Here is an 11,876-nt window from a genome sequence, read left to right on the forward strand (position 1 = left end):
TCTGCTACTGTTATGAACCATAATGTAGATATCTATGTCTTCCAATGGTCTTAAGTGACTCCTGTGAAAGAGTCCTTTGTTCTCCCAAAGGTCGTGACCCATAGGTTGAAAACTGCTGCTCCTATAGTTGGCATCCACGGGTAGGACATTTGTTCCCTGCTGTCCTTCGTTCCCTGCTGTCCTTAGTCAGGTGATCTTCTGCATAAACAGCTGCACAAAGTACACACTTCCGCCACTTTGGAAATAAGGGTCCGGATGCTGTAGGATCAAAGGCTCTAGGTGAAGGGCACAGCCAGTTTAGTTAACAGCTAAACCGTTTTCTTTGTCTGTGAGAGTGGCCTTCTAGATGCAGAGTGAAATTGAGATGTCTCTGTGATTCTGGTTTTTTTTTTAGGCTACAGCCTCTGATGTATGTCAGGGGTGTTAATACTTGTTGGTTCTACAGGTTGATAGACTGGAGAGATTGCAGGAAGGTATAAAATCAACCCGCCACTCCCACTTTCTCCTCTGTGATTTAGTTATGAGCTTAGCCGCCCAAATAGTTTATGACCCATTCCTGTCTGGACAGGCTGAAGCCCTGTTTTGAGAAATAATGTCCTTGCACTAATTCAGTATATCCCGGGCAATCAAAACAGGGCTTGTAACTGCTTGTGGGAGTCAATACTTTGTCTTTCAGAACGGGAAGGGTAAGGGCCTTGGAAGCTTCAGCCTTTGAACCAGAGCCCCAGGCCAAACACAGTTTGGTGGCTTTTCTTGTGCCCTTAGTGTCCCCTGGAGTCTTGAGTCACAAATCTATAGAAGGTAGCTGCTCTTTACCCTGAAGGGGCCTTAGAGCATCCTCCAGTTGTTCAGTGTAAACTTCTGTCATTGCTAGAAGCAAATCCTGCCCTCTGCACCCAAGGGCCTCTGGATACGAGGCCCTTGGAGCACCTGAGAAAGCGGCAGTGGGCAAGGAGTGTGTTTGTTCAGTTAAGAAACCAAGAGATAAACTCCTAAGAAGGGAGTATTCTTTCCTTCTTGTCTAGATTCATTGTACAAAAATAACAAAACAACAGAAAATGAGATTAAAAAAAAAAAAAGAAAAATGCTGTCCACAGTCGCCCAGCACTAGAGAGCAGAGATGTTTAGTTCTGAATAATTGACTTTCAGCCCCTGTTCTTCTTGTACCTGTGTATTTACATAGCTATACATCAGGCTGTGGTTTATAATGTGTTAGGTTGAAGGAAGCAGAATGCTAAATGCCTTCTCATATTTTTTCTTACTCACCTGTTTCTCAACTTTAAAGAATGGATAATACTCTTCCACCAGAATAATTCAACACCTTACTCTTTAACCTTTAGCCTTTAACCTTTATATGTCTTTTAGTTGGGCATGTTGATGCCTGCTTTTTTTTTTTTTTTCTTTTCTTTCCTTTTTTTTTTCGGAGCTGGGGATTGAACCTAGGGCCTTGCGCTTGCTAGGCAAGTGCTCTACCGCTGAGCTAAATCCCCAACCCCCCTTTATATGTCTTTTAACTTTACCATTCACGGGGTGGGAGAGAGACGCTTCTCATGTTTATACTGATGTGATGTAAGGGACTTGTCAGCCGTGCTATTGAAAGGCTTTTTTCTTGCTTTGGTAGAACACTTTGCCCAAAGCTACTTGGGGAAGGAAAGAGTTTGCTTCATCTTATGCTTCCTGCTCACAGTCTACAATGAAGGGAAGTCAAGGCAGGAAGCTGAATCAGAAACTAGGGCAGCATGGTGATCACTGGCTCTCTTTCTGCCTTGCAGACTCAGGTTCAGCTAGTTTTCTTTTCTTTTTCTTTTTCCCCCCGGAACTGAAGACCGAACCCAGGGCCTTGTGCTTGCTAGACAAGCGCTCTACCACTGAGCTAAATACCCAACCCCTCAGCTAGTTTTCTTATTGTAGCCTAGGACTGCCTGACTAGGGAATGGTGCTGCCATCAGTGGGCTGGGACCTCCTGAATAAACTAGCAATTGAAAGAGCCTCTGCAGATACATCTACAGGCCAGTCTGATCTAGGCAATTCTTCAATTGAAGTTCCTACCTCCCATGTGACTCTAGTTTTTATCAAGTTGAGAATAAGAACTAATACACCTGCTATAACTTTAAACAACTTGTTGAAGTGACGTTTTCTTTGTTTATGCTTTTGAGACAGGGTCTTCTGTAGCCCAGGCTGGTTCATAATGACCTGATCTTGAACTCCCTATCTTGCCTACATGTCCCAATTGTTAAGATTATAGGCATCTACAAGCACTACAGGTTTGTCAGTGGCATTATATCCCTTACCTTTACTTTCATTTAGCAAGCCTTTCTAGATCTCCATAGAGCTTCAGCAGAAAATCCCACACTAGGTCCAGCACCATACATCTGTTAGATATCTTCATCTCAGTCAGCAAAGCGACTCACCTGCTTTGCTTTAATCCATATCACACTGCCAATGGCTACTCTCTGAGCCTGGCAACAATCTCTCTACCCATCTAGTTCCCAAGGCAGGTGGCCACCGTGCCAGATGTACACATTCCAATTTCGTGGCGGACTAGCGTGTCTAGCCACCACGCACTCTCTTGAACTTAAATCACCACATGAAAGAACACACAACACAATAACCTCTGATCCAATTGATAAGATATAATTTGCTCATCTAGACATACAAAGCCCTGTACACATCCATCCCTTAAGAATATTCACAACAACCTGTAAATATGCAGAGAGGAATCTTAACAAATGCCTCCACGTTCTCTCCACTGCTTCTCTCCCTCTTGCTCCAGTCTCCTCCTCTTCCATAAAACTTTTCTCCCGCCCATCCTTCCTTCTCATCCAATGACAGGCCTCGTTCTATCTTGTACCTACCTTCACCTGCATAATGACATCATCCTACAGTAGACATTGTTTATGTCCCCTGAGGGAAGGGATTTTAGTAACAACCACCCTGGGGACCAAACCTTTAACACATGAACCCTTGGAGGAAATGTCCAAACTGAGGTCTGGGAGTTTTGTACCTGGATCCTTTAGAAAAGCTGAGGGAGATGCAAAGGGCTTGCTCACCCCCAGCCTTTATCGGGGTCCATGCTCAGCATGAGCACTTAGCAAATATGAACATCCTTACCACTCACTCTCTCCTTACTTTGATTTACTCACTGCTGCTCTTCGTCGAAAGTGCCCTTTTATTGTTTTGGCACATTAGGGAGAGATGAGGATAAACAGGAGTTTTGTTCCCCGAGGAGTCTAAATGGAAGAACGAACTATGCTGGGCATAATTTGGCCTTTACATTTTTATCACGGCTATTCAAAGTCATACAACTTAACAGTATCTTCCCGGTTTCTCATTTCATAAACTATTTGAGAGCAACCATTATATGACAGATAATGGGTTGGGCGCTCAGAATCCACAATTGAATAAGATACAGTGTTGCACTTGAGAAATTCCCAGCTCATTGGAGAAATATATATAAATAGAGCAAAAAAATGGTGCGGAAAGGGGGCATTATTTATGACACATGCATGATGAAACCGAGGAAGGTGGAACTGAGCAAATCAGGGAGTTGGCCTTGAATTTGTGGCAATCCCCCTTCCACAGTGGCCTGGGTATTGGAATTCAAGTCCCTGGACCAATCCTCCTGAATCTGTTATTTTTGATCATCATCACTGTAAGTGTGAAGTGGCATCTTCACAGTCTTTTGGTGGTTGTGATGGTTAGTATTGGCAATGGCCAACTTGACAGGATCTTGTACCACTTAGGAGACAAGCCTTCAGGAACACTTGTGAGGGATTATTTAGCTTCGGGGTATGTATGTCTGTGAGGAATTATCTTGATTAGGTTTATAGAAGTGAGTAGACCCATGAGATCTGGTCTACTCTGTTTGAGTTGGCTCTTTCTCCTCTCCAACATCCACTTGATCCCTATGAATGTCTTGTCATTGCAGCAGCTCCAGCAGTACCTGTCACATCCATCTTTGCTGGAGGTCGAGGAGGGTGCCACCAATCTCTAGCCTTAAGTACAGGACTGTATAGAAAGGACTAATACAGTGGCCATCGGCATTCACCATTCCGTGGTTCCAGACTGCAGATACAACATGACCAGTGGTCTCAAGCTCCTGCCTTGAGGATTTCCCTACCCTGACGGATTGACCATTAAATGGTAAGTTGACTTTGTCAGGCTATTTCATTACAGCAAAAGGAAAACTAACAAATACTGTGGGCTTACAGTTAATAATTGATTTCTGCCTTGAAGTCTTGGGTAACTCTAGAAAGAAAGAAGGACCTGGCTTTCCAGAGCCATAGAGGTGAGTGAAAATGAGTGACCTGGAAGAATAGAGTTTTGGAAAGGATTGTGAGCCTGTCTCTCTGACTAATTGTGTGAGGGAGAAGGGGATGTGTGGGAGGTGTGCAGACCCACTGGGAAGCGCTTGTCATGACTATCTTGAAGAAAGAAGATGAAGGACTGGGTATAAAACCATCAGGAGGATTCAGGAGAGATGGGTGTGACAGGTACTGCTGGAGCTGTTGGAATGACACCACATACATAGTGGCCAACTGGATGTAAGAGAGGAGAAAGAGCAAACTCAAACAAATGACTCCACATTTCTTGCCAGGGACGAGCCCTGGATGCTCTTCCTTCTTGAAACTCACTTGAGGTAAGCTGAGGAGGAAGAGCATTGGTGGGGGCAAGACCTAAGTATCTTGTGAGATACTTAGGGTTGTATTTTCTACAATAAAACATTTACCTGCTTTAAGGAAGATCACCTGCTAGTTTTCAGCCTCTCCTAGATGGCTCTTGGCAATTCCTTCAGGGCAGGATGCTAAACTGACTTTACCTTCATTGTTTGTGATTAAAGGTGTGAACTAAGGACATTGTCTCCATTATAGCCAGAAGGATTAAAGGTGTTCATTTAGGGTTGAGTCATACCACAAAGTAACTTTTATTCACCAGTTGTAGTTGTTGTTTCTGAGGCTTGCTGTCTGTCTGCTAACCTAGTCTTAGTCCTAGAAGCTTCAACCCTACACACAGTCTTATCTAGGCCTAGAATGTTTTCAGTTTCTAAGACTTACTGCAGAATAAGTTCGCTCTTACTAGTTGTTTCTGAGCTCTGGCTGGACGATTCAATTACTCAGCTGTAATTGAAAAACTTCTCTCAAAGCCAACTGATTCAAACTGGCTTCTCTCTTGGCCTCTGACTGAATTGTTCGGCTTGGCAAAGAACAATTGCTTTGGCAGTATGTTCTAATCTCCTGGCTTCTTCTTATTCTTGGGCTCTGGTCTTCACCTGTGTCTAGCTTGTTTTATCTGTTTCTTACAACTGTTCCAGTAAAACTGCCCCCAATTCCGCTCTTCTCTCTTAAGTAGCTTTTCTTTCTTCTCCTTTCTTTTGAGTGTTGAACATATCTTATCTTTGAAATCTTTCTCTGATTCATCACTTTGTCTGCCACTCAATTAGGTATCACTTTCAAATATGGTGCTAAAGTAACTTCACCTTCATCGTTTGGGATTAAAGGCGTGTGTACTAGTCTTTTACAGATGAGAACTGAGTGTGGTTCAGAAGGACTAGTTACTGTAGTGCCAGGGAAATGTTAGTGATTCCTCCCAAAACAGACTGGAGCCAATCTGATGCAACTCACAGCAGGGTCTTTATTCTATTCAAGCTAGCTCAGCTCCCCCCCAACCCCCGACTCCCCAACACACTGCCATCATGCAGGATGTTTTTTGGTGGTGAAGAGCCCAGAATGTCTATGGGGCAAGGCTTTATAGTAAGCAGCAAAGAGGGAGTATGTGTGCAAGCATCTAATTGGAAAGCTACTGTGACCTTTAACATAATTGGCTGCTGCTGGGAGTCATATCATAAACTTAACTTCTTTCTCCTCAGCATTGGTGGTCATTAGGCAAGGGGTGGGCGTGTAGCCTGGAGGCACAGGTTTGTTGGGGGAATAACCTAGAGATGCTGGTCTTGCTGGAGATTAGCCTAGAGACTGGAGCTAGGCTCGGGTTTTGTTGGGGGGCAACTTGGAAACTTGCTAGGTACTAGCCTTTCAGTTTACCTGGGTTCAAACTTAGGTCAGGTTCCCTAAAATGGAGGCTGAACTTAAAAGATTTGACATCTCACTACAAGTTTCCACAGCATTTACTTTTTAATTTTTTGTCCCTCAGAGGTGTTTCCAGGCATTTGACTTGCTACTATCAACATCTCTTTATGGATTCTCAGAATTTATGGGACCATTACTGTCCAAGTGTTTCCCACATATCCATCTTCAAAATCTTACAGGTAGAACAATCTTATTCCCTTGTAGAAGATATGTCACAAGTCGGGTGCAGAAGTTTCCACACTACTTTCTCTAAATTAAACCATTCTGACTCCCATGTGCCCTTGCCCCACTGAGTGGCAGGAAATTCAGTCTATCTTTATTGGTACTCTGGCCCCAACCCTTCTCAGAGAACAGTAGAAAAGACTTAGTGCTCTCACTCAACCAGAAACTTTGGAAAGAGCACTTTGGATTTTTGCCTATTGTAATCACAGCTTGTACACAACTTGTTCAAGTGGGTTGTTTTCTAAAAAAATATATTTATTTATTTTATGTATATGAATACACTGTAGCTGTCTTAAGGCACAACAGAAGAGGACACTGAACCATTACAGATGGTTATAACCTATTATATGGTTGCTAGGAATTGAACTCAGGACCTCTGGAAGAGCAGTCAGTGCGCTTAACCACTAAGCCATCTCTCTTGCTCCCTCCCCCACACGGGTTCTTAAAGACATACTTCTCAAGACTGGGGATAGGAGTACTTAGGGATAGGCCTGCCTGTGACAACATTGAGTAATTCACTCTCTTCTACTACAACCTCTTAGTAATCCCACCAGGTGAGCTTTTCAGAAACATAATGAAAGAAGTAAAGCTGCCTTCTGCCATCATGAGTTTAGGGGGACCAGAGTACTGTCTGGAAATGGGAGGCCCATAATGTGATGATAAACCAAGAGAGGAAAGCACCTGGCACTCTCCTCAGACGAGTCACTCAAGTTAAGTCACAGTAGAAAGCAGAAAAAAAGATTCCTCAAAGATATCCCTCTCACAACCTTTGAAAGCTGTGATTCTGTTAGTTCATGAGGCACTGAGGAGTTTGCAAATGCGCTTCATGAGAGAGTGTCCTGAATGGTTTAAACAGATTCAGTCTTATCACGTGAGTCCTTGAAAATAGAAGGGAGAAGCAGAAGACAGGTCAGATGCACACTGCTGGGTTCGAAGGCATCAAATAGAACTGCTAGATAAATGGCTCTGTGACTAGCCCATATCTATAGCCAGCATCTTGTTTTAGGGACCACAGTCCAATAGTCGCAAGAACTAAAATTTTCCCATGAGCTGAAGGCACAAGGAAAAGCTTCTTCCCCACTGGAACTCCCAGGAAGGAGCATAGACTTGCTTGCATCTTGATTTTTAGCCCAGTCAGTCTGTTAAGTATGACTCCCAGGGCTGCAAGATCATAAACTTGTGTTGTTTAAACCACCGAGCTTGGGAGAATTTACCAGAACAGCAGTAGAACATTAATGACATCACAAAGCTAATAAAAGCCAAATTGTACCTCAGGTGGGGACTACTCTGAAGCTCACGTCTGCCTCCACTGTGTTGTTCCATTATTTTAAAGTGTTCCTGGACTCAGCCCTATCTAACACAGACGAAGTAGAAAATGGGAGATGCGGATTTGCTTTTCCTTTTGGAAATAGCTATATTGTTGTCAAGACAATAGATCTTATTCAAAGGCAATGAAATATGTAAAAACCCCCAAAAGAAAGTAAAAGCCTCCAGAAATGTTATATTCTAAAAACCAAGCCTAGTATTATTCTCAGAAGCAGCCTTCCAGAAAGTTTGCTGTGCATGTACTTATGATGAATATTTATATTTTATATATGTTTCGGCGATTGCTTTTTGGACTAAATGATTTTTCATAGACATCATTGTGTCCCTAAGTAAAGATCAACATCATTATTTTGGATGACTGAGTAATATTCTGGCATTCGGACATTTGATAACTTAAGCAATTCTCATAAATGGACACTAATGTCATTCTCAATGTTTAGCTCTTGTAAGCAAAGTCTGATTGATGTCTTTATCTTCTAATTGAAGCATCCCTTGAACTCATTCCTGGAAACAGTGATTTTTCCAAGCATGCCTAAAGTACCTTTTCATATATTTTGGAAAAGCTGCCTGCCCCTCAGGATGGTTTTAAAACTTAAAAGAAAACCTCCTCTGGTTTTATAACTTACAACAGCAACAACAACATATATTATATGTCATATAAATATGGCTTAGTTAGGGTCTTACTGCTATAAACAGACACTATGGCCATGACAAGTCTTATAAAGGACAACATCTAAGTGGGGCTGGTGCATAGGTTCAGTCCATTATCATCAAGGTGGGAACATGGCAACATCCAGGCAGGCATGGTACAGGCAGAGCTGAGAGTTCTACATCTTCATCTGAAAGCTGTTAGCAGAATAATCGATTCCAGGCAGCTAGGACTAGGATGTTAAAGCCCACTCCCACAGTGCCACACCTACTCCAGCAAGGCCACACCTCCAAATAATGCTACTCCCGGAGCCAAGCATATACAAACCATCTATCTACTATCTATCTATCTATCTATCTATCTATCTATCTATCTATCTATCTATCTATAAATAAAGCTATATATTATTGTGATATATATTATTAACATTAATGAGCTCCTTGACATAAACTCATCAACATTACATTTGTTGTACATCTTACTCTTTGTCTTCTTATGAGTAAATAATTTCTTTTTTTATTGGATTTTTAAATTTACATTTCAAATGTTATCCCCTGGTTTCCTGTCTATAAACCCATTACCCCATCTTCCCTCCCCCTTTTTCTAAGAGGGTGTTCCCTCACCCCTTCCTGCCTCCCTGCCTTGACATTCCCCTACACTGAGGGGTTCAACCTTGGCAGGACCAAGGGCTTCTCCTCCCACTGATGCCCAATAAGGCATCTGCTAAATAGGCAGCTGGAGCCATGGGTCAGTCCATGTATATAGTTTTTGGATGGTGGTTTAGTCCATGGGAACTCTGATTGGTTTGTATTGTTGTTCTTATGGGGTTTCAAGCCCCTTCGTCTCCTTCAATTCTTTCTCTAACTCCTCCAATGAGGACCCCATTCTCAGTTCAATGTTGGCTGCGAGCATTCACCTCTGTATTTGTCGTGCTCTGGCAGAGCCTCTCAGGAGACAGCTATATCAGGCTCCTGTCAGCATGCACTTCTTGGCTTCATCAATATTGTCTGAGTTTGGTGGCTGTATGTATATGGGCTGGATCCCCAGGTGGGGCAGGCTCTGAGAGGCTGTTCCTTCAGTCTCTGCTCCAAACTTTGTCTCCATATCTCCTCCTATGAATATTTTTTGTTCCTCCTTTTAAGAAAGACTGAAGCATCTGCACTTTGGTCATCCTTCTTCTTGAGCTTCATGTGGTCTGTGTATTGTACCTTGGGTAATTTGAGCTTTTGGGCTAATATCCACTTATCAGCGTGTGCGTACCATGTGTGTGTGTGTTTTGTGATTGGGTTACCTTGTAAATAATTTCTTCCTCCTCCTCTCCCTCCTCCTCCTCTTCCTCCTCCTCCTCCTACTTAGATCAAACCAAACTATAATAAGATAAAACAAAGACGTATCAAGGTCAGTCAGACAACACAAGCCAACTGAAAAGCAAAAGAACCCCAAGAGAAGCTGCAAGAATCAGAGACCCACTTGTTAACACGTTCAGGAGTCCCATAAAAGTATGAAAGGCTATGACATATATGCAGAGGACCTGGAGCAGGTCTGTGTAGACCTTGTGATTGCTGCTTCACTCTCTTGAGTTTGTGTGGGCTTTCCTTGTTGTTGTAAAATTATAAAAAGCTTTCTTTGATCCCACTCTAGGTCCTGCCCCGTGGTGGCCCATTGTCTCTTAATTCGACGCAAGAAAGAACAGACAACACAATAACCTCTGATGCAATTGATGAGATATAATTGCCCACCTAATCATACAAAGCCCTGTACACATCCATCCCTTAAGAACATCCATAACAAACTGTAAATACACAGAGTGGAATCTTAACATCAGCCTCCATGTTCTCTCTGCAGCTTCTCTCCCAGTCCCTTCCCTTCTAGTCTCTTCCTCTCCCCTCAAACTTTTCTCCCACCCATCCTTCCTTCTCGTCCAATGACAGGCCTTGTTCTATTCTGAACCCGCCCTCGCCTGTATGACGTCCTACATTTCCTTACTTGTTTTAAAGTAAGAATTTGCTTGTTTTAAACTCCAGGTTTCCTGAGTTCCGAGGGGAAGCTTTTGATGGAGACACCTTGTTTAGAGCCGTGAATTCTAAGGTTTCTCTCTCTCCATAATGTCTAGCTTCAGGTATCTGGACTATCCAGTTTTGTTTTTTGGTCACCCACGCAGTGTCAGGTATGGATTCTACCTCATGAACCACACACAAGCTCTTACTCTCTAAGGCTACTTATCTCTTGTACTGGATTTTGCCCACTGTTTTGTGCAAGTGATTTTGAATACGGATAAAACCCTCTAGACAAGGCACCCAGAAATATGAGCTACAGTTTCAACCACTTTCTCCCATGGGGGTTTCATCTTCACACGCACACCTTGGGGGTCTATCTCTGCTTTATGTCATCACTTATTTGTAGCCTCAGAGCTGTCATTAGCTCCCAAGGATCCTGGTCAACTACAAGGTTTGTATTTTGTTACCTGACGGGAGACCTCACAGATCATTTTAGTCTCTTAGCCAATGGTGCCTTCATTAGCCACATCCTTGGCAAGGTTTCCATGCTTTATGTGGAGTTAGCTAAACAAACCAACCCTGGATTCTTGTTATCCACAGGCCTCCCAGACTTTTGCCAGGCCTTTGGGAGGAAGCCCTGCTTCTTGTGGCCCCTCCCACCTCTGTGGGACTTCCTGTGCGGCTCTGTAGGGTGGGGTTTGGTGCTTTTACAGAGGCTGTTGCTGGACAGAGCTGGAAGGAAAAGAAATGACAGAGTTTGGGAGGCCCTAGAGCCCTTGTATACTCTTGCTGGGACTTTTCCTGAATCGTCAATTTTCCTCCTCTGCACTGATTGACTAGGGCCCGCCCGTCTGCCACTGACAGAGGAGCGAATCGTTGATTCATGTTAACTTCTATTAATAGAGCTCATTATTTCCTGGGAAACCGACAGGCTGATGCTCCTCCTTGTCGTCTGTTTTCAGGGCACAATTGATTCTTCCTCAGCACATTAAGTGGTCGCCATTTAAATCATATTGATGTCTTTAGTTCCAAGAGATGCCTCTGATGTCCCCATTAAACGTGGGTGCTGGACTCCTGAATACATTTACCTGTTTGCTGTGTTTTTTAATTCTGAAGTGCAGACGTGTCATCTAGCCTATTTGTGTGCTGCCTACACAGATGTTTCTTTGAGTTTACTGCTTGGGCATGCATCCCTCCATCATTCACTAAAAGTATGATTTGTCTCAGAGACAAGGTTTTGTTTATTCTAGGCTGAACTTAAGCTCCATGAACTCGGTATGTAGTACAGGGTGACCTTGAACCTTGCTCTCCTGGTCCTCCCACCTCTACCCCTAGGTGGCTGAGATTACAGATGTTTGCCATCAAGCCAGGCTTTGACGGTTTATGTGATGCTGGGATTGAATTAGGACTGTGTGCGAGTGCTCAGGAAGTACTCAAGTAACCGAACTAAAGGTCCCGGCCCCCTGGTTTTTGTTTTTGTTTTGTTTTGAGATAAGGTCTCCTGTTGCCCGGGGTAGCTTCTAGTTTATGATAACCCTAATTTTCTGTTTCCACCTCTCATGTGCTGGGATCACAGGTGCCTATCATCATAGTAGCTGT

General features: G+C 43.3%; 1 protein-coding gene; it reads left to right on the top strand.

Moving 5' to 3' along the window:
• The window catches only part of Erich1 (glutamate-rich 1), a gene marked incomplete at its 5' end in the record, with an annotated part of 52,793,804 nt that overhangs the window by 38,337,809 nt on the left and 14,444,119 nt on the right, over positions 1-11,876 (top strand).

Source organism: Rattus norvegicus, chromosome 16 (assembly GCF_021556685.1).
Source record: "Rattus norvegicus strain SHRSP/BbbUtx chromosome 16, alternate assembly SHRSP_T2T, whole genome shotgun sequence".
NCBI lineage: Eukaryota > Metazoa > Chordata > Mammalia > Rodentia > Muridae > Rattus > Rattus norvegicus.